At 44.4% G+C, this 22,390-nt stretch overlaps 1 protein-coding gene across 4 annotated transcripts in view; it reads right to left on the reverse strand.

Annotated features, from left to right (window-relative positions):
* Positions 1 to 22,390, reverse strand: part of bmpr1bb (bone morphogenetic protein receptor, type IBb) — a 48,313-nt gene that overhangs the window by 20,716 nt on the left and 5,207 nt on the right. For all 4 annotated transcript variants that reach the window (XM_034601967.1, XM_034601964.1, XM_034601965.1 and 1 more), the window contains exon 3: positions 20,955 to 21,120. The gene's annotated coding sequence lies outside the window, so the exon portion shown is untranslated. The remainder of the gene's footprint in view (positions 1 to 20,954; positions 21,121 to 22,390) is intronic.

The raw sequence follows: 22,390 nt of genomic DNA on the forward strand, positions 1-22,390 counted from the left end.
CTACAGACCGTCTGCAGGACTCAGTCCACAGAACCCTGAAGCTGCACAACTGCTGCTGCTCAAAGTTCAGTGAAAGATTGACTCAGGAGGCAGAACCACAAAACTAGAGAAGCAGTTGCCGTTGCTGTGAACGCGCTGTTGTCGTGAAAGTATCGACACTTATGTCGCTGAGTCCGAGCCGCCGCCGTTAGAGAAATCTCACCAAATCCAACAAATTGAGCCCTTAACAAAACACATGCCAAGTGTGAAGCCGATATGATCAACACTTCTCGAGATATGCAACAAACATTGAGAGACTTTCTGGAATTAATAGATAGATACAAAGGGGAGAACAGCAATTACTCAAAATGTGTACTTGAAAAATAGTTTAGGCAATATGCCAAGAAATTGCTAGGAAAGTGCTTTGTGAAAAAACCTTTATCTAACAAGCTAATAATGTCGTGATTTTTTTAAACTCTAGATGCACAATGAAAAAGGAGTTTGAAGGAGTTCCAAAAGTTGCGCCTAAAAGTTATTTACTGGAGAGCATCCATCCATCATAAATTAACCCATGCTCACACGAGACATCCGACTCAATCCGTATCCACCAGTTACATATAACAGCAATACATCATGAGATCCCAGCAGATCCCCAGCTGAGTCTCCAGCCCCTCGAGGACAAGAAAGACCCTGATGAATATTCAAGATTCACACAATAGGGAGGCCAAGTCGCTCTGCTGAGATTGACACTTTGAAGTGGCCGGGGAATGCTGAGGGGGGGGAAGAAAAAAACGTCATTCATAAAGGGTGAAAAGGCTGTCGCAGCAAGATTCTCCTCCCTCCTTCCCCTCCCGCCGTCTGTCACGCTGTCTCATTCTCTCGCTCGGCCCCCCGTCTCACTGTCCTCCTCTGTCATGATGTGACGTCGTAGTGAGATATTGAAAAGCACCGAAACATGATCGGCTCTGTTCTGTCTCGGAGGTCACAGGGGGGGGGTGGGGGGGGGGGGGGCTTTAAACTCCTTTGTTTTGAGTTTCAAACACAAAATGAAGTGCTCCTATAAGAATATATGCTTAAACATGTCAGATGGAAGAACGCAGTCCTTGTAAACTTAACGAGGCAAGAACATGATGTGTCCACACATTTGATTTACTGCATTGATTCGTGCACAGACATCGTGGCGTGCATGTAATAATTAAATCTCTCGCTGCCACATAGTTTTCCGTCAGGCGATGATCGGAATCAGGTCGTAAATGTCAAAGCATTTTAGATACTCAAAATGTCAAGCCCTGTAATATATAAGGTGGCAAACACTTAACTTTACACAAACCAGGGACATACAGGTACACTTGTCATGTGCTACGTTAACAATATTGGTTGCAGCACCTCAGTGTCAGTAGCATTAGCCAGCATGGTAGCATGTGAAGCTAGCACTCGCATAAAACTCACGACATGAGTCCACTTCTTTCCACAATCTGGCCAAAAAATAATCCCAAATACAAACGCTGCCATCTTGTGCCGACAGTGTCGCTTGGAGCAAGAGTCTGCTCAGTTGCGATCGGGGGGGGTGGAGCCGTGGTGTTGAGGTCCCACTGTTCCTGACCAATCATGACTCAGTCTCAACGGTCAATCATTAATTCAAACAGCTTTTTATAGCATCAAATAAATGATTCAAACCAAGGATTATAGAAGGAATCCTTCCATTAACATTAGGGTTATCAAATCTTAAAAGTAAAAATACAAAATATAGCACATTATCAGCGGAGTAATTTAGGTTATTAAGGTTCCACCATCACCTCTTTGAATATGATATCTGGATTATGTCCAGATTTTTCACTCTTTCACTTTCTACGGACAATAGAGAAGGACGCCAGGCCGAGCAAGTCCGCAGATAATCCGGAGCGTCTAATTCGGACATTTGCGTTCACACATGCACCTCCTCCGCAGAAAATATGGAGAATCTGCGACGATCAGTGCATGTCTGAAAACAGCTTCACATCTGTATCCCTGTGTTTTCCCTGTCTCCTGCCCTCCCTCTGTGTACCTCACCTTGCTTCTGGGCTCATCTCTAAATCCGTCTGCAACCACCTCATAGGGCTCAGCTCAGGTACCCCCGGCTCTCCCTCCACTCCATCTCCAGATTGCTCTGCCAGCTCAGCGGGACACATCCACCCTCTTATACTGCTGAGGTAATTCCTCATGTTATTTCTCCGGCCCCTCGCTACACCTGCTGTCTCCTGTGTCCTAGGACGCCAGTTCTAACACCACAAACCCACTCACCTGCAAGACCACGCCAAACTATACAGCCACCTGTCACACTGTCATTCCAACCACCCGTCTGCCTGACTTCCTCTCTCCCTCGCCATCACTCCAACACTTCATCCTTTCCCACCTTATTAAAGCCGTTTGATCCATGGTTACCAACTGTGTCTGCATTTGGGCCCAAAAATGCTAAGTTTTACTTTACCGTCAAAGTGTTATTGTAATTATTAAACCTTTATAGTTATTGTTATTGTAATTATTGCTTAGAAAATCCCAAAGACAACATAGTTTTATTTTTTAGACTATTTAATAAACAGGGGGTAATAAAACAGACTGTTTTATTCATTTTATTCATTTGTTATGCAATGTACGTTTTTTTTTACATCATCATACTCTGTTGTTACACAGAGCTTAGCAGCTACAGCTGGTTGATCACAACAAAAGTTGAAGCTAAAATTTCAGGTCAGCTGCAAAGAACCAGCTCCGATTTCCGCATATCTTGGTGTTTTCCACCCACCGATGTAGCTTCCTAATTAGAACCTTTATCAAATTACTTGGGACAAAAATGTAATCTCTTTGTATTTGACCACTAACACTGACGCCAACTGAACGGCTGCGATTACAACAAGGCATCAGGCTTTTTTGTTTTGTTTTCTGTGGCCCAACCGGTGACTGCACCTCAAACACACCTGTGGCTCAGGTTTCACCCGTGGGCACAGTGGTCACAAACACAGTCACACAACCCTGACAGACGTGAGTTAACAAAGTGCCCCACAGATTTTCCATGGACCTCTTCGACAAAACGTGGATCGGCCAAAAACAGTAGAATGAAATCCTTCCTCTCTCCCTCTTTCCTGTTGAAGGTCAGTAAGACGAGTCTCTTTGAATCCCTGCTGGAGTGAGTCTCCTTGTTTTTTGTCAGCGAGCCATACTTCACCTCATTCCTTCACAGCTCTGCTCCCATTCATTTTCTGGCCACTTGATCACTCCACTCTGGCATAATAGACTGTACTCACATTGCAGACATGCACAAACCACAGGCAACATCTTGTTGAAATAACACCGTGCACCAGTGAGTAATTCAACAATTAATCATTCTGGGCTGTTAGGAGCAAATGTTTTGGGGGAGAAAAAGTATGTAGAGCAATATTTTACAGATTTGTCAACTATACAGTGAATTGGCCCAATGAAAATGTATTTAAACCGGATGTGTGTTGCTTGATTAACGACAGCTTTTCCAGAGGCACGTTGCACAAACTGTGAATTCACATGGTCCTCAGAAGGTCCCATTTCCTGAGCTGTGTCTTCATGTGGTTTAAATTCTTCATGTGGATAAAACATGGACGCTATGAACAAACTGTGTTGTATTTACGTGTTTAGAGCTGAGTGTAAAAGGATGTAAATTGGTTTATAAGCGATGACGTCAGCAGCTCATGTTACCGCCAGCTTTCCAAGTTGTTGACTTTCACGTGAATTTTCCCAGTCAGTAACTACTTCTTGCGATTATTCCGACACCACGTAAATACAGTATAGTTTACGTTAGAGGAAGCACAGCACAGAAAATCGGAAAAACTAAAATGAGAAAGAAAATGCAATTTAGAGAAGTGTCTCCATCCAGCCATGGCAATTTGGTAAATCTAAATATTCTGTTAGAGATTATGCAGTCATTTCTCAATAAAAAGGAAAAAGGACAAACACTTGCTCTGAGTTCAAAGTGAAAAATTACAGGAGATTTTCTTAACATGGCCTTTGTGCAGCAAGAATTGGGAACCTGAGGCTCTTCTTGCCAAGTCAACCAGGAGCATTTAATGAAGGGATTGTTGCTGAGTGTCCGCTGGGCTGCGTCGGGTGTACGCTGCAAACCAAAGGGTCTAATTAAGGGGTTCCTCTGACGGTCAGACAAAGCAGACAGCAGGGGTCAAAACGCTGGCCCACAAACTGGCTGTGACCCTCACACCTGCCTGGTTGCATTATACTGCAACTTGTCTGCACACAGTGGACATGCTCGCACTGACACATCATTACCGAGCCGGTACTTACCACACACACGCCGACACACGGAGAGGGGAAGTGAACGAAAGGGACAAGTGGACCTATGGATATGTGATCACACCGGGATGTGCGGGGATAAATGCAGCATGGGAAATGAAATTCAGGGGCAGAGCAAAGCATTGTATGTTCATACGTTTTGGAGAAAAAGTGGCATGAATTTCTCTTTCTCTTTTTCTTTTCCTTTTCCAAAGCACATGCATAGAGCGACGTGTTTTTAATGGAGCTACACAGAGTACCTTGACGTTACCTCCAATAACCGAAGCCTGGCAGGCTACAAAGGGGCCCCATATGCGAGTGTGTCAAAAGTTCATGCCCTCCTTCCACCGTTCACACTGCAAAAACAAAAAGATCGCAGTGTGAGCCGCGGCCCCGTCCTCTAACAAGACTGATTACCAGAGAGTGCCTCCACCTGTCTCTCGCTCCAATTAGTCCCGCTGCTAGAACTGGACGAACTCAGTGGACTGTCCGTGTGTGTCCGTTTGTGCCGAGGGGACAGAGGCTGAGCAGAGACAATAGTTTGACCTTTAAGTTTCGGTTAAAAAGACAGAGGATTTTTTTTTTTTTGTAGGAGAAAAGGACAAAGCATTGTGTCGGTTTAGAGCTCTCAGACAGACGTGGAGTAAGTCACCCAGAGCACTAGCTTCCTCTAAGGTTCACAGGACGCTGTAATCATGGGAAAAAACACCGGCGTATTTACCATATCACATGCTCTTTAACAAGTGCTAATTGTGTGTGTGCACGGAGCGCGTGTAGGAATGTCGTACCGGAGCTGCAGGAAGTGTTTCATGAAGAGAGAGCAGCTTGAACGACATGGTTTGTGTCAAATCTGTCAAAAACAATATGAAGCGGTGTGAGGTGTGAGTCTGATGTGACGAGGCTGTGGCCACGTAGCAAACAGGGTGGTCGCTTAGTGCTTCTTAATTCTGTCTGTGTGACAAAAGCCATAAGCGCACTGTGCTTCTTCAAGGGCACATGAAGATAAGGGAACAGGAGGGAAAATGTAGCTGACTATGTTAAAAACCACCCCCTTGAACTGTGTTTTCCTCATGGAAGTTAGATAGATAGAGATAGATGCACTTTATTGATCCCAATTTGGGGAATTATTAAAATTCTTGACATATACAATTCATTTCTGCTTGGGTCCCGCTTTCTTTGCACCTAAGTTATTGAATGTTAAGCCTTTGGCCGGCATCAGAGCAGGAGAGCAACAGCTTCTGCTGTGTCGCAGTTTGCAGAACGCTGTGTGATGTCAAATTTCGTTGCCATGGAAATACAGAAAATTATTTAATTTCGAGAAAGCCTAAAAGCAAAAAAAAGCAAAAAGCACCACTTTGTTTATGGAAAAAAAACTACTACTTTGCTCCAAAAAACGAAATGGCTCTGGACGGACATAAGGACAGTGTTACCACTCTATCTACCTGCGTTATATGTTGAGAGTGGAAATAAGAACGTTTGGCTCCATGTAACGGCAGCATATCTTCGTCTGTACATCATTCTTTACAGCTTTTTGCACACTGTATCCTTTTTCACCTCGCTCCCTGTCCCCGACTGTAGCAACACATGAAGGAATGTACACAACCCAACCCTTGGAACGGCCTCTGGACTCCATTTGTGCACCTCTCTACGGACTAGTTGACACAGACAGGTGGGCTTTTAAAGGCAAATTAAGTGGCCGTAGATGCCCCCAGGAAGAATCTGTTCATTATAAAAAAAAACGCCCCTGGCCATTGTGATTAATGGTGTTTGGATACATTTAGTTTTACGACTTCAAATTCAGAGGGAATCAATAGCAGGAGCTGCTCCGCTGCCTCTGGTCAAACTACCTGCTCTGTGTTGTTGGGGAGTGATTGAGCGAGCAGGGCAGGAGCAGCAGGGAGGGAGGGAGTCTTCTGTGCATACTTTCCGTGTTGCACCCACACCCCTCCTTTGGCTCCAGTGCTGAAAGCTCTTTTGTGTGTTGGTCAGCGGTGTGAAGGCGACAGTGATACGGCACACACCTCAGCTCCTTTCACCGTGTGGTCGCTCGAAACCGTTTAATGGCAAAATCGCCTCTAATCTCTGTAGCTACTTATTCCATCTGAAGGAGGAATTCAGAAAGAGATGCTAGGAAACGGTTTTTAATTCCAGAAATACACCAGCATTAACCTGCACTTGACGATAAGGGTCAAGATGAACTGAGATTAAAAGATTCCAGATCCCATAATTGCCTGCCTGACTGTCGCTTATTCAATTAAGTAAATGCCTAAACGAGCAAATGAAACGAGGTGTTGGTTTTCTGGACAGTCGAGGACTCACAATAGCTGCGGGTGAATCTCGCAGCTGTGAGATTCCGGGCTGGAGCGAATCAGGCACAGTGACCTTTTGCTGTGGTGGATTGTTTTTCCATCTGCGACCAGACGTACAAATTGGGTATCACACTGCAATTTCAGGAACACAGAGATTCGTCTGATCCTAAGCCGACACCGGCAAGGATATAATTACTTTGTGCTTCTTTCACACATCTAGTTTGGCTTACACCTAAAAACTACCTCAAACTTTCAACTTTTGGGGAAAAAGTAAAAAATGATCCTTGTAAAGGCTCATTTATTCTCTTTTTCTTTTTTGAAGCATCAAGGCTACAGCACAGATATTTACGAGTTACATGCAGATAATTGTTTTTTAAATATAAACAGTCCAGCAATGCAATTCAGCGATACAAGTACATTGATGCTCACACAAGTCAGTGATCAAAAGTCAAGTCTGAAGAGTTTTGAGGTCAAGTGAAGTGTAGTCAAGTGCAAAATCAAATCCTCACCCCGTGCACATTGGCTGCAAGCTCAGAAACCAGAGAGTAAATCCAATAAGTTATCAATCAATCAATGAAAACAATAACCAATCTACCATCTCCCTTTAGTAAGCTGGTTCCCCTCCAAGAGGCTGCTGCATGTTAATCCCTCAGCTTCAACAAAAACAGATGAGACTTCCCTGTTTTCCTACAGGAGCATTTGAGCGAGTGTGAAAACCATCTGCTCGCGGGGCTGATGGGAAACCCAGAGGCCGTGCAGCCTTGGCAGGGAAACCTCTCTGGTTGGCTGACTGACCCGGAGCTCATCTGTCAATCAGGCCCCTTTTCTCTTAATTAGGAGAAACAGGCCAACGGCTCGGCTTGAGCCTCAACATAAACATTTAATTCAGCGGGAAAAAGCAAGTTGGTTTACAACTCCCCGTCTGCGTTCCCTTCTCATTTATCTAGCTCCTGATAATACACACATATTGGAAAACTGACACCCGTTTTGGGTGCATAATGAAATTCACAGCTTTGAGCCAAAATGTAAAAATGACAGATTGTCTTTTTGTTTTGTATATTTAATTTGTACAAAAAGTACTTAACATTCCTTTAGTGCAGATGAAAATACGCGTGTCTGCATTTGGAGTATTTATTATTTTTGAGGTAAAAGAATGTAGTCATAATAAAATATCCTGTAATATGAATCTGATATAATTTGAAATATTCATGTCCTCAGTGTTAGAATAACAACAGACACGCTTGATGTTTTTGTGATGGACTGTCGAGTGGCACATGAGACAATAGTTTGTATTAAAAGTTCACGTCTGTGTAAAGTTACAAGGAGCTTTGGACATGAACCAGACACAATGATTTATTTCAAACTCTCCAGTCGGTTTATAAGGTTAAAAACGGGTTAAGCTGCTGAGCATTTTTCTCAACGTGACATTAGCTGCAGTGCTAATAGAGATACAATGACATAAATGGAACTACTTAGGGCTGGTATTATTTAAAATAAGTTTTTTTAGGAGAGTTTCACACCAACCTTGTTTGGTCGGAACAAAAATAACAAGTGTGAAAGATGCCTCGGACCACGTCGGGATCAACGGACCTAAATTTAGTCCGACTTAAGGATGTGGTCCTGCTCTGGATCAAACTGAACCATTGTTCGGTTCGTTTGCAGAGTGAAAACCCATATTTAGGATAGTTCTGACTGACTGTTACCTCACCTCCGACAATCTAACGTCACGTGGAGGTGCACTGAAACTAGTGTGAAGTACTGCACCTGAATTACGTTACGCTGGAATGAATACCACGATATTACAATGGCAATGAAATCAACATCGAGACACGGCCCCTGGGTTCAGACCTCCAGGTGTGAGGACGCCCTTAGACATTGTTAAAAATGAACCCTCTCCTGGGCAATAAACTGTGCGCACAATATAATTGTGTTGTGAGAAAGTTTATTGTGAGTATTACCACTCTCATTCCATCAGTAAAAGCTTCAGTGCCACCCAGACATACATTATGAGGCATCCCGGTGCATGTAAATCTCTGTCCCTGGAGATCGGGGCCCATTAGATATGGAGCTCAGCCTTTCCCCCTGACGTTGTTGTTTGCTCTCTTCCCATGATAGCGAAATGAAAACACAGGAAGCGGCTCGGAGAGCGATCGATGCCCCTGCGTCCGACCATAAGCTTGGTGATGTCTTAACAGCTGCCCTCCACACTTCTCAACCCCCTCTCTCCCTCTGACAGGCCGTCAAGACTCCCTCCTCCGCTAATGTATCTGAATGCAGTGTCATCCCGGGCCTCGCAGCCTCGCAGCCCCACAGCAGTCGATAAATACTGGAAACGCTATCCATCTCTGAAACATCACTCCTTCACTTACTGTAAGTGCACATCACTGCGGGCACCATCCCCACACTGCTGACAGGGAGCAAGACAACACCCGGCAGGCCGACTCATGACCGAGCATCTTCAGACGCAACCACATACACAGGTTTCACTGCTAAAATTGCAGTGTACAGACGGCATGTCTGAATTCGGGCTCGTGTTTGTAAAATATGAGCCGGTGTAAGAGAGAAAGCTGCTTTAAGGACAAAGTATGATAAGTGGCAGTTTTCTCCTCATATTGTCTGTAATTGACACATCTCTTGGTTTTAGTCCTGGTTTTTGTTACTTGAGGGTTGTAATAAATACCACTAATCCATGTGAGCTGGTCCACTGCCAAGGAGAACTAATTTTAGTCTCTCAAATTGATATAAGAGTTTGTACAAAAACACCAAATAAATAAATGATGCAGGTTGTCAGGAGCATCGCTTCCAACATATCAAAACTATATTGGAACAAAGTCCATGGTCAGTTGATGTTGCGTGTGTAGGGACAGAGTCTTTGACTTCTTAAAAATATATTATAATACAATATAATATAACTGTAACGAATGAGTCTTAATTAACTGAACTGATATATCATTTCATATCTTTTTTAAACTCCCAAATATCAATATTAGCCTGAACTAGTATTACAGCCTTGACATGTCAAGAGTCCATTTGAATCCATCCCCGTCCATACTCAAACATGTAAGTGAAGAATTTGAAAGAATAAAATAGACAATAGCATTCCAAATGTTTATTTTTAAAATGAACATCAATTATTGATAAATGGCCTGTAGCAAATCGCTTTCATATGCACAGGACATTGACCTTTGACCTTTAGTCCAAGAAATAATAATAATTGGTCTATTAATATTCTCCATACTATAGTTAATAAGAATCAAAAATATATAAATTTATTTAACATCTATTTTTAAATTAACATAATGCTAATTTTCTGAAACCAACAATTCCCCAGTGTCACTTCTGTTGCTTTGTTGTTGCAGTTGAGGACTTCCACTGCTTTGCTTTTTTGAGACTTCTGATTTATTTACCATGTGATGTATCTACATTCTTCAGTCGGCCTGTGGGACATATGTGACATGTTGGAAAAACATATGCTGTGAGAAACTGGGCTGACTCATGATATCGCTTAGTAACAGCGAAGAGAAAGTGGCTGGGATCAATTAATCTATGACTCACACACCAGGACTCAGTTCAGTCTTGCTCAGACCTGGTGAGAAAGAAGAAGTCTAACTGTGGTCAACACTTCGGGCCAAGATGCGCGACTTCTCTCACAACAACAGATGCTTCCAGTCACTTGTTAAATCCACTGAATGTGAACGTGACTCCATGGAAAAGTGTGGATTTTCAGCAAATAGTCGTATTCGTTTGTTTTCTTCCCTCTTGACTCAGGGTTTGGCTGTTACGACTGGAAACTTGTTGGCAGTTGTTGTTCTCATTGTTCCCAAATCTACTGCTCTCACCGTGCGTTTCGCAATGTTATGAGACATCTGTGCACGTTTGAAAAATAAGGGCAATTACAAATGTTACTTACAAAAATAAATAAAGGAGAGCACCACATTGGAGCTAAACAGAGATGCCATTATTGTAGATTAAGCAGATGGTGCTTTGTTTTAGTTTTGAGCAGACATAATAAAATTAAACACGCTGTACTTTAATTCTTTCTTGAATATTTTTAAAATATCAGAAAACAGTTAAACATATAAATATCCTAAAGCAAAAGATGGCATCAAAAAATTCCATGTTTTGTCCAACCAGCCAACAACAGTAAAATATTTCAATTTACTATAATGTTAGAAACTTTCCAGATATTTTTGAGGACTTGAAACTATTAAATCTTTGGGACTTTTGCTTAAAAACGACTTAAACCATAACACAAATAAGTCTGTGATTTATTTTCAATCTACTAATCAATTATTTGACTTATGGTTGCAGCTCGAATAGGCAGGGGTAATATATTTACTATACAAAGTCCACCATGTTGAATGGACAAAGCAAACACTGATGCTAGAGACGTTTTTATGTTACCCTGAGGGCCACCATGGGTTTTCTCTTACACACAAGGAGGGGTGAGCAGAGAGGGGGGGGGATTCAGTTGGCTGCAGTCTGCCACCTCTCCACTAGATGCCACTAAAACCTCCACTCAGCCTTGAAGAACTTATGAGTACAAGTCAGTCGGGCAGCTGGGTGCACTGCGTTTGTCAAAGTGAATTTTTTATTCTCTGATCTGACTTTGACAACGAGGAAGAATAAACAAGTGTATTCTCCAACAATCTTTTGAGTTTGCTGTAACCTCCACAGTCAGCGTTATTAATGGCGCCACGGGTCCTGTGAGAGCGGGACCAGCTGCGTGTTCCGTCTTGTCACCAGTCCCGTTCTGTTTAACACCTTCGGCCGTGTCCCTCTCTTCCGATGCCAAGAGCACTGGCTGGAGTACTGCGGGGGTCTGAGGACTCTTTGTGCCCACCCTCAGAGAACAAACACTATTAAGACTTGACAGCGTGCCCCTCTGCCCATCCCCAGAGTGCAGGCAGTGCCAGCGTCTGTAACTGGAGAACGCGGAGCAAAACAGCTGCTCCCAGTCGAATCCTGCATCTGCCACAACTGTGATCTCATGGAACAAAGCGAGAATGCAACCACACGTTTCGGCTGGCTGAGGCAGTCACACTCCAGCCATTGTCCTCCCTCTCTCTCTCTCACTCACACACACTCACACACACATTCTACCTTTCTCTACCTTTTCTTCTTCTGTTTGACGGATACAGCCCGAGATGCAAAGCACGGATACATGTTTTTAATCCATCTTCAGTTCTTGTTTGACCTTTTTTCCTCTTTTTTCCACAGATGTTATATATTTGAGTTTTGTGTATTGTGAGACCTGCAGCCCCCCCCCCCCCCCCCCCCCCCCCCCATACATTTCTCCTGTGAGGCAGTGGTGAACCCCAGTTGGTCTTCAAGGCCTGAGTTCCTCCAACTGACTGATGGGGGGTTTGGGCTAACTGCTGTCCCACAGACAGGTGCTTCTGTGACCACCTGTTTACTAATATAGTCTTACTGTACTACACTTATTCAAAGGACTGCTCCAGGGAGTCAGGGGGCTGAGGCTGAGATATCCTGACTGTATGTCCTGGGCGATATGACTTCAAATCAATATCAGGATTATTTTAAACCTTTACCTCGGTTACGGTTATTGAACTATTATTCAAGCGATGAAGCTCTGCCTTTGATTCAGGATAGGTAGATAAAACAAGTAGATAAAACCTCTGCTATGGTTGCGTGTTTGTTTGTTTACTGGCTGAAGGCCAATCATGGTAAATCTAACTTGCTTTAGGACACTTAAAAACTATTACAATCATTACAGATGCCAGCTTTAATTAATATTTACCATCTACTTACGAACAGCAAAACAAACCCAACGCGAGTTTCTTCATAACTCCCCATCTCTGAACCTTGGCTGGCAGCTTTTCCAGCTGAGTCCCTATAGTCTAGTTTAGTTTAATCAGGAGAGATGGATGCTGTGTGGTCGCCAGCAGGAGTAAAATATCCACAATGCACAACCTTTGTGAACAACAAGGTAATAACGCATAGACTTCTGGGACTGACATTTAAACTGGAAAACAAAACGGGCAATTCTGTCTTTCTTGGCCCCCGACGTAAAAACTCCTGGACGAGCCATTAAATCAGCTACAAATTGGCCTGGGGTTGTGTTTGCTTCTATAGTTAGATGTGGTGAGGCTGTAGGTATGGGAGAGTGTCAGTCCACCAGACAGCCTGTCTAGGAAGGATCAATACAGGATTATGGACAAATCCTTCCCTTCAGACCTCGGTTTTAAGTGTGTACAATCCTCAAGTGTTAAAAGTTTACCCTCATGAAGCCAGGTGATTCCAAAACCTTCCAGTTTGGCCGTAGGACAAGCAAATACATAAACCTTCTGCTTCTATCCATCACGTTTTACCTTAAAGCTACCAGGCAGGAGAAAGAAAGCAGAATTAAGCTTTTGCAATTAGTGCTTCCTTGTAGGTGCCTTAGTTATGGATCAGTGTGTGTGTGTGTGTGCGTGCGTGCGTGCGTGCGTGCGTGTGTGTGTGTGTGTGTGTGTGTGTGTGTGTGTGTGTGTGAATGTGTGTGTGTGTGTGTGTGCTCCAGGTGTGTCCATGCAGACAGTGGAAAAATAAAACAGGAACAGGGGAGAGCTGGCCCACACTGCGTATTTGAGGTTATTCTAAATGAGTAAAACAGGTGATTGACAGAATGACTGACATTTGCTGAGGTAAACGGAGAGCGTTGGTCTGCAGTGCCTGGGAAAGCTTCACAAGACCAACCCACAATGAGCTACATGGTCTTGATGTTTTCAATAATACTGCCAATGTTACAGGGAACTGATCCTGAGCAGAGAATTCCTGCCTCACTGCCTCTGTGGTTTTTAAATGGTCACAAAACAAATGTGGGCATTGTCCTTGTGCTGAGTTTTGATCTGAATCACTGTGTTGTTCAGAGTTTAGGTGACTTTTAAAACATGCCGACCAGAGAGACCTACACGGTGTTTTATGTGGCTTGGGTGATTGATTTTTTTGTCTTCGAAAATCCAAATCTCGCACGCAGTTACACAAAAAGCATGTCATCTGTCTCAGAGGAACCAAAAGGTCACCCAAATTACACGTTTTCAGACATGAACTCAGGACATTGGGTCAGGACATTTTCTGGACCTTTCCATATTAAGAATGCAGCAGGATATTGTCCGGGTCAGATGACAACAGTAAAATGTCTGGAACATTCAGGCGAGCGGTGGCACCTTGGTAAAGCATGCAGGTGGCAGACGGCGTCTTCTACGTCTACGGCATCTCTTTATCATTCTGAGTTATTTGAATTGTTTTAATTTTTTCCCTCATGCGTCCATCATGTGTTAGAAACATCCGCGAAACGCCTGCTTGCTCCCTGTGAATGTTCCTGCTGTATTCTCACATGGGCTCACTCGGACATTTTACGGACATTTTACTTGGGGGCTGACAGGAAAACTTCCAGGAAATGTCTGGAGCAACTGACTCTGATAATTGCGTTCTCACATACAGCCCTTACAGAACATTTCAGGACAATCTCAGGGGTTCAGTGCATGTCTGAAAGCAGCTATGGAAGCCATGATAATACATATGTGAGTAGCTTTACACCCTATGCCCTTTAAAAATAACACACCCACACACCAGACAAAACATAGTGTCCCAGTGTTCCTTAATTGACAACACAGATTTTCAAGTATCACCAACATCTACCAGATTGCCATGAAGCAACACGACTGTCTTTACTCAACTCCTTCCAGATCTTTTCAACTTTGAGAGCAGCGCCGACAGACCATCTATACGCTGGGAACACACATCTGCCTCATCTGTCAACACATCATAACTGAGCCAATAACAAACTCTGAGCTCAGGATCGAGGTGGCAGAGAGGTCAGTCCACTGCGTGTGTGTGTGTATGTGTGTGTGTGTGTGTGTGTGTGTGTGTGTGTGTGTGTGTGTGTGTGTGTGTGTGTGTGTGTGTGTGTGTGTGTGTGTGTGTGTGTGTGTGTGAGCCGAAGAAGGGGAGAGAGAGATTGTCTCTTCACAGTGTGGATCTGCTCTCCGGGTCTGTGCTCCCCCCCCCCCAAACACCCCCCTGGGAACCGGAGCCACGGTGGGCAACCTGAAACCCATGATGTCATCCTGAGAGAGCACGGGCTACCGGCAGTTAGTGAGAAAGTGCACAAAACCCAAAGTCAACATCACACAATTACTGGGGTTAATTGTATTTACAGTGGAGCAGCTGTGGTGGATTAAGGGGTTTCACCGATAAAGTCCGCTACAAGTGCAAGGAGACGCAAAGAGGGAGGTTCGTGGGAGGAAAGTTGCCTTGACATGTATTTTACATTCAACTACACTGGCTGTTTGAAATGTTTTTAGTTTTGAGCGATAAAAATCTAAAGCGGTACAAGTGTTGAACATGGCTGAGAGTCTGCAGGATTAACTTCTAACCTACGTGTAAGCTGCTTTCCGACATGCACTGAACTCCCTATTTTCTCCGGAGGAGGTGCATGAGCGCAAATGTCAGAGTGAGACGCTCTCCACCTGGCCTCCTGGTATATTATCCGTAGAAATCCAGGAGAATACGATGTGTGAACACAGCAGGGGATCCTCCGCTGGATTCACAGCAAGCGAGTTGGGGGGTTGATGATGCGCCAGATGCATAAATGAAAAAAACAAAGAAGAAAACAAATATCTCCCGGTGAAAATGAGGTGTCGTACACGTAGAAGACACCGACGAAGATGTCAGGAGAGTTTGTGGTGATAAGAGCTGACACCGGTGTGAATATGTCTGTATGTGAAAGGCAAACTGTGGGTGAAGTCCGGACCCGATTCTCCGGACTTCGCCCACAGGTCACGTCTGAAAACGGCTTTAGATTTGACCTGTGACTTCAGTGATGACCTCGTCTTTAACCTCAGAGGAGAAGCTCATCAGTGAGATCACAATAATATCGTGGCACATGATCTGTGGAGAAGCTTGTGATCTATTTCTTTTTTTCTTCCTGTGATTCATGACGGACTGCATCTGTAAGTTCTCTTCTTACATTTCCCATCACTTGAAAGGAGGATCAAAGTGTTTTCCAGCCTGCGGAGGAGTGAATGTGGAGACTAACTGTCCTCACAAGGACACGGTGAATGGCCGTCATGCATTTCTCAAAGCACGACGAAAACAAAGCCGAGCAGGTACTATTGCCACGATGCAGGAATGTAAACAGTCATGAAAAAAGCACATTATGGTTCGGTTATGACGGCCATCCCTGGTTGTTGGCCTTGACGATGATGTCACAGCTGTTAATTTGTTCATTGTGATACAAAACAGGAAATTGTGATCCGGCATTTGATTGACAATTTACCACCGAGGGTCATTTTACCCTTGTCCGGCTGACGGAGCACATTCGCTGTCTGGATGATAAGCTTTGTAGATTTGTGTCACAAAAAAAAAAAATGAATGTGTCACGCTTTCCTCTTCACACACTAACATTAACCCTGCCCCCCCCCCACTGGACCGCCCTGTGATCAAAGTCTGCCAAATTCCTCCTTGATGATTCCCCCTTTCTGGGTCCGATGTCAGGATCAGACGCCCGAGCAGGGAGACAGCATACTCAGTCAAACAAGCCATGTAACATTAATTTGTGATGGCAGATCCATTGCAAAGGCACATGAATCCTTGTGTTTGCGTACATCGACCGAGATAAGGCACCGAAGGCAGCTGTCCTGTCACTCTGAGCCTAATGTAGACAGACAGCGGGGTGAAGAAACGATTGGACGCAGTGAGACATCGATTCAAATTGACGGGGGAACATGGAGACGATGATGAACTCTGTGTGCACTGGGTGATGAGAGAAACGCAGCCTGCTCGGGTTTCTATGGTAACATATCAAATCAAAGAGCGATTTCCAGAGCAGTTCAAGGGCTGTACCTTCACAATCAGGTTCATGCAAAAAAAGATTATTATATGATACAATATGATTTTAAGGACAAACTGACATATTGTGGCAGGAAACTTCAGGCCTTGGTTATCTGTAACATGGATTATCAGTTACATGGTCACACATCTATCTATATAATGATTCCAGATATTGAGATTCTCGAGAACGGCAGATCTTATTGGCTTCACACTTGGCAGGAGGAAGTGCAGTGTTGAATTTGGTGCAATCGCGACAACGGCTCGTTCACAACAACGGCAACGACAACTGATTCTCCAGTTTGGGGTTCTGCTACTGAGTCGAGCTTTGAATAAACAGGTGAACGTTTCTGCAGCCGGTCTTTACATGTTGCAGTTCAATTACTGCAGGTCCCTTTTATAGTTTCAGCAAACAGCCCAATCCAAACAGGAAGGTTTAGAACACGCACTGCACTTGTTGTATAAATGGAGGAATTTTTATTTATTATCAAAATGTCAAAAAGAGGCTGAAAATATTTGTCATGTCACATAAAAAGGAAGAAAAATGTTCTTTTCTCGCTTTTCTCAGATACATACACTCCACGGGCTTCACATGGAGCACACTTGATACACACACACACACACACTGAGTGTCATTCCAGACATGTTTACACAGACCAAGTTAGATCTCACAGCCGAAACCTTGGGGGTTTTGTCTTTGCCAGAGGATCGACCCCCTTCTTATATCCCTACATCCCCCCCATCCACCCGTGTCCTCCTGAACCCTGTGAAGGTCCAATTTAAGGGACTAAACTCCAGCTCGGCTCCTCGGGTCCGTCTGTCTCCCTTTGCAATGTTTTCCTTAGTTTAGGCCAATTTACTGCCTCCAGTCAAACCGTTACCAGTCGACTGTCAAGCCACCATGAGAATATTCCCACCACGCACTCACATAGATGGTTTTCACGATCTGCAGCTTACACCGGCACCGAAAACCGAATAAAACAACACTGAGCAGGACCTACACGAATGCTGCCAGCCCGCCTTATTGACAAGAGCATTAGCTTTACTGCGTTGCTGACGCTGGTTTCGATGTGATGCCTCATCATCAGTCAGACTTGAACGCGCCTTGGACAAAATCCCCACCGAGCTTTGCCCGTGAAGCTATAATCAGGTCTGGGAACAGAGCCGCCACCGGCCCCTCCACACACAGAGAGCGGCCAAATCTCTGCCTCTTCTCTGTCCGAGGCCTGTCAGCGAGACTGTGGCCCTCCTGTCTTTGATTGATGACTGCACTTCTGCGCATTTGTGAAGCCGACGCGCTGGCTCTGTTGGCTGGGAGTCGTCCCTGCTTTATTTAGTTAAACATTATTCTTATTATTCCTCTGAACAACCCTGCCGTTGAGTGTACACGTGTGTGTGTGTGTGTGTGTACATGTGCGCACACAGGGAGAGGTTTTTCCATGCCCTCAGCTGTCCAGGTATGTGTAATGAAATCTTGAGCTCTGTTTTGAAAACCATGGGAGTTCCAGTCGTTTTCACATTTGAGGGTTTTTAGTTTTTTCTCAGCTCCCTTCTTCTCCCTCCCACCCCCCCCTTCCCTCTCTCCCACTTGCTGCTCCCATGGAACAGTCCACCCAAGGTTACTTACCGCTTAATTTGCAGAGCTTTCAAAAAACTAAAATAAACATAGGGTTTTTTAAAAGGATGGGGGGAACACCAAGCACCTTGACCATTTTGTGTCCAGACCAGAAACAAGCTCTTAATTGTAGAAAGAGCTGCGTGACTGAGCGTCTGCATGTGCGTCTGAAACGAGGACTTTTCAGCTCAAATGGAATCAGGAAACCAATAGAGCAGCGAGAGAGACGTGGGCAGTTGAAGTCACTTATCTGTCAATTTCCTGCAAGGGAGCGTTTCTTTGTGCTCCGAGTGTGAGACCACTGCTCGTAGTCACATGTGTGCAGGTGCAGAGGAAGAAGGAGCGGCTGTTCGCGAACACAGATGCGAGCACAATCCCTCACACACATGCACACACCTCGTAAAATGTTAGGGAGTGTGCACAAACACTAAAACAGAGATGTGCTTGGGATAAATGGGTGTTTAAACCTGCAAAACTACAGCTTGAGATGTTTTTTTAACGTGAAGATAAAATCCCTCAAATAAGAATCAATCTGAAGTTCTATTCAGAGACTATAGATTGTGTGTAGTGACAGTGAATATTCATCACCCTCTCCGTACAGTTTCTGCACACGATGAGATTGATGTGCGATGAGGGATGTGGCCGCAGCAGCATTTCTCACTCAGACAGACGGAGATCAGCTCTACTCCGGTCGCTGTCTCTCACGTCTGTCTGACACTTGTCTGAGACTGATTAAATGGACACGCAAATATGTCCACTGTGCAGACTTTAACGTGTCCATCTATCTGCAAATCTAATTTACTACAACTGCGGGTTTCATCCAAGCAAAAAATCAAATAAATAAACTAAAATTCATGTATATTTTCCAGATTGACATCCAACATAATAATAATAACCACCTTAAATGTATGCATGTATTCTATCTCCATGTTTACAATCAGGAGCACTTTAAATGGTTTTAATGCACTTTATTTAACCAAATAAGTTGTCCTTTTTAGCAATAAGCCATATCATTGTTTTCATGAGTTACACCGGCACATATTGCTATAGTTTAATTGTATACATTATATTTTTCAATTTCTCTTCTCTTTATACCTGATTCGATCTGATTTGTGTCAATGCACAAAAAAGGTTGCTATTTAATTTCATTGTACAAGTCGAAAACAGACTAATTTCAGCCTCATAGAAATCAGTTCCCTCAATGTGCTTAATTATTATATCCATGAATTATTCCCTGGGAAAATGGTGAAAAACATCCTATCAAAATAAAAATGTAATCAGTCCTTCCTTGATCCACACCACATCCTTCCATCAGGTTTCGAGAAAGTTCGGTTCAGGTGTTTTTGTTTTGGTAAAACCAACGAACAAACGAACAGGGGTGATCACATAACCTCCTTAGTGCAGGTAATGATACACGTGTATACATGTAGCTAAAAAAGGCCAAACTCCAGATTCACTCATTGGATACTATGAACCGAGGAGGCATTTCATCCACTGAACCTTTCCTCTGATGCTCAAATCCTAATCTGTGTATCCTGGCATGCCAACGTGCACATGAGGCCGCTCATGTGTGACTGCAGCTCCACATGTGCAGCCACGTCGGGGTAATTGACAGATGTGTCTGCTCCCGAGCACCTGCAATAACAAGCCGGGCTGCGGCAGGTTAGCTGACTGTGTCTCTCTCTGTCTTTCTTTTTATTGTAACGTGACTCTCCGCTCCGCGTGAAGCTCTCAGACCTGGACGGACGAGGAGAGGAGAGGCCATCTCTTCCCAGACCGGAACGAACCGGAATAAAGACGAGCGACTAACTTGTTTTTCTCACCCGAATGTTACGCACGTCTGAATCAAGTTGACGGCAGCGGTTTGAGCTGCTGGGAGGAATAATACAGCTGAAATCAATATGGTTAAAAGTCACTTTAAAGACTTCAAAGGCAGTTGGTCAAGTTTGATGCGCTGGATTTTTCCCGGACATGGTCATTCGAGGCCAAACCCAACACAACACTGGCCGATTTATTCAAGGAAGTCTGAGACTTTTCTTTCAGTGGATCCATCAGTCCTCTGAACCACAAACAAATCAGATGATTAAAGCGACTTAATCACAGCCACTGCTACAGCTCACATTAGGCTGGAGGCCAGTGAGTACAGCAGCAGTATTTCTCTAAAAGAGAAGTAAACCATCAGTGGGATATTTGTCAAAAGTAACACGAGACACCTTATGGAGCAGCAATAATATAAAGCCCATAGCTGCAGGGGAGCAGGTCGTAAAAAATAACCCGAAAAAACCATTCGGAGATGTCACCGGGGGAAACGTCTGGAAAATCATAATGACTTGTGCCAAAAACACAAATCGCTTCAACAAAGAACAGCAGCTGTCACGAGCTGAAGCTTCCCACCGGCGGGGACGTGACGGGCATGTGCGGCAAACACGGGGTTCGAGAACCGCGGCGGAAAACTGACATGCAGGCTACAGTAACATGACTCACCTTTTGTTTGCTGTTGCAATTGAGTTAATCCAAAGTTAAAGTCAGTCTCATGAAGTGTTGACATGGGAACGTCACCTGTCACCTGTTTTGGCCGACTCACTAATCCAGCGACCAAAGCCAGAACCAAACAGGGATTGCGATGTGATGGAGTATTGTGTGTGTGTGTGTGTTTGTGTTTCCAGATAAAGCGGCATGCCATTGGGAGCCAAACATCACATCAGATGCCAAAACACACTCACATGATCATCTGGTTGCTCAAAAAAACCCGACAGCTGACAAATATGCGACACTAATATCCCAGTAAGCGTTCCTGTGATTATTCACCATGATGGGGTCGGTTATAATTTGCCACACGCAGCGTTCCCCCCCGTGACTGAATCTTTAATTTACCAGGTTACTGTTACACTGATAAGAGAGAGATATCACTCTAAGGACCGACTCACCTGATACGATCTCTGCAAACCCAGCTCCTTCTGTTCTGTCACTGCAGCATCCTCCTCGTCTTCCTCGGTCCCGTGGGTTTAAATCTCAGAAGCGCTGAAGTCGGCACATTCCCGCGCGGACGGCCTCACATGTACGACACTAAACGCTCGCTGCCCTCTTCTGAATCTATGGGGGGGGGGGAAAGAAAACATTAAAAAAATACATATGAAACCCATTTTACAATCTGTCATCAAAAACGATGGAAAAACACGAAACAAGGATGAAATTGATTTCATCTGTTTCTCCCCCCCCCCCCAATCTCCTCTGGCAGTCTCGTAGTGGCACACGCTGTCACTTGCCATTGAGCCGACAAGCACGGATTTCAAACGCAGAATCAGCTATGGTGCAGCGGTGGCGTTGAGGTCTACAGTAGGACAGACACGCTGGAAAATTCGAAAACAAAGCTTTTCAGATTAGTCTGCAGAATCATCAAGCCGTCAGAGGAGATCACGCTGACGTGTTTCCAGTGCGGTGAAATACAGAGCGCCCCTTCTTTCAGAATTGTGAACTTTAAAATATCCCAGAAAATGAGAAGAGCCAGTGTCGTAAAACATATTCCTCCAACTGTGAGCCAATATTTGATCAGCAGAATAACACTGAGTCACAGCTGGGTGCGCTGCCGAAACACAGCCAGGAGTGTTGGGCCCCGGACTTTCCCCTTTCTGCGGATGAAACAGGTGACTTATGCTGGGAGTCTGGGTGGTCTGGCTGACCCGTCTTTTAATAAACTGCTAACTTAAGGGTGTAATTATGGGTTGACGTCCTGCCTGCTACCTGCCAGTCAGATGTGTGTGTGTGTGTGTGTGTGTGTGTGTGTGTGTGTGTGTGTGTGTGTGTGTGTGTGTGTGTGTGTGTGTGTGTGTGTGTGTGTGTGTGTGTGTGAGAGAGAGAGAGTGAGACGGAATGTGTTTATAACAAACGCAGATTGTAATTTTGGACTGGACATACGTGATGATGCAGTAAAAACACTTGTTTGAGTGTATTCTTTAGCTTTTCGGAAAATCTACTGTTTTTCACACTCTTAAAAAACACATGCTCACATGCACACCCCCACACACACACACCCAGCTGTCTTTTGTTTGCCAGGATCCAGCCGCACATACAGTGTGAACTTTAACACAAGGATTCTTGACATTCTTCACCGGTGTGAGTTACTCTCTCCTCCGACGCAAACTGGTGCTGGGCCCGGGCGAAGCTTCACTCTCCTGCCGGCAGGTCACCGTCACAGAAGAAGCTCCGAGTTTTTCAGACGTGCACAAGGCAGCGGGAGAGAGTCTCCGCTCAGGTACATTCACAATAAATCTCCGGTGAGCATCCAGGTGCTCCGGGGGTGGTGCAGCAGGCAGATGCGTAACGTATAAATTCTTCTGCGGAGATCATGTGATTTTTGTGACAG

Source organism: Hippoglossus hippoglossus, chromosome 12 (assembly GCF_009819705.1).
Source record: "Hippoglossus hippoglossus isolate fHipHip1 chromosome 12, fHipHip1.pri, whole genome shotgun sequence".
NCBI classification, from domain to species: Eukaryota; Metazoa; Chordata; class Actinopteri; order Pleuronectiformes; family Pleuronectidae; genus Hippoglossus; species Hippoglossus hippoglossus.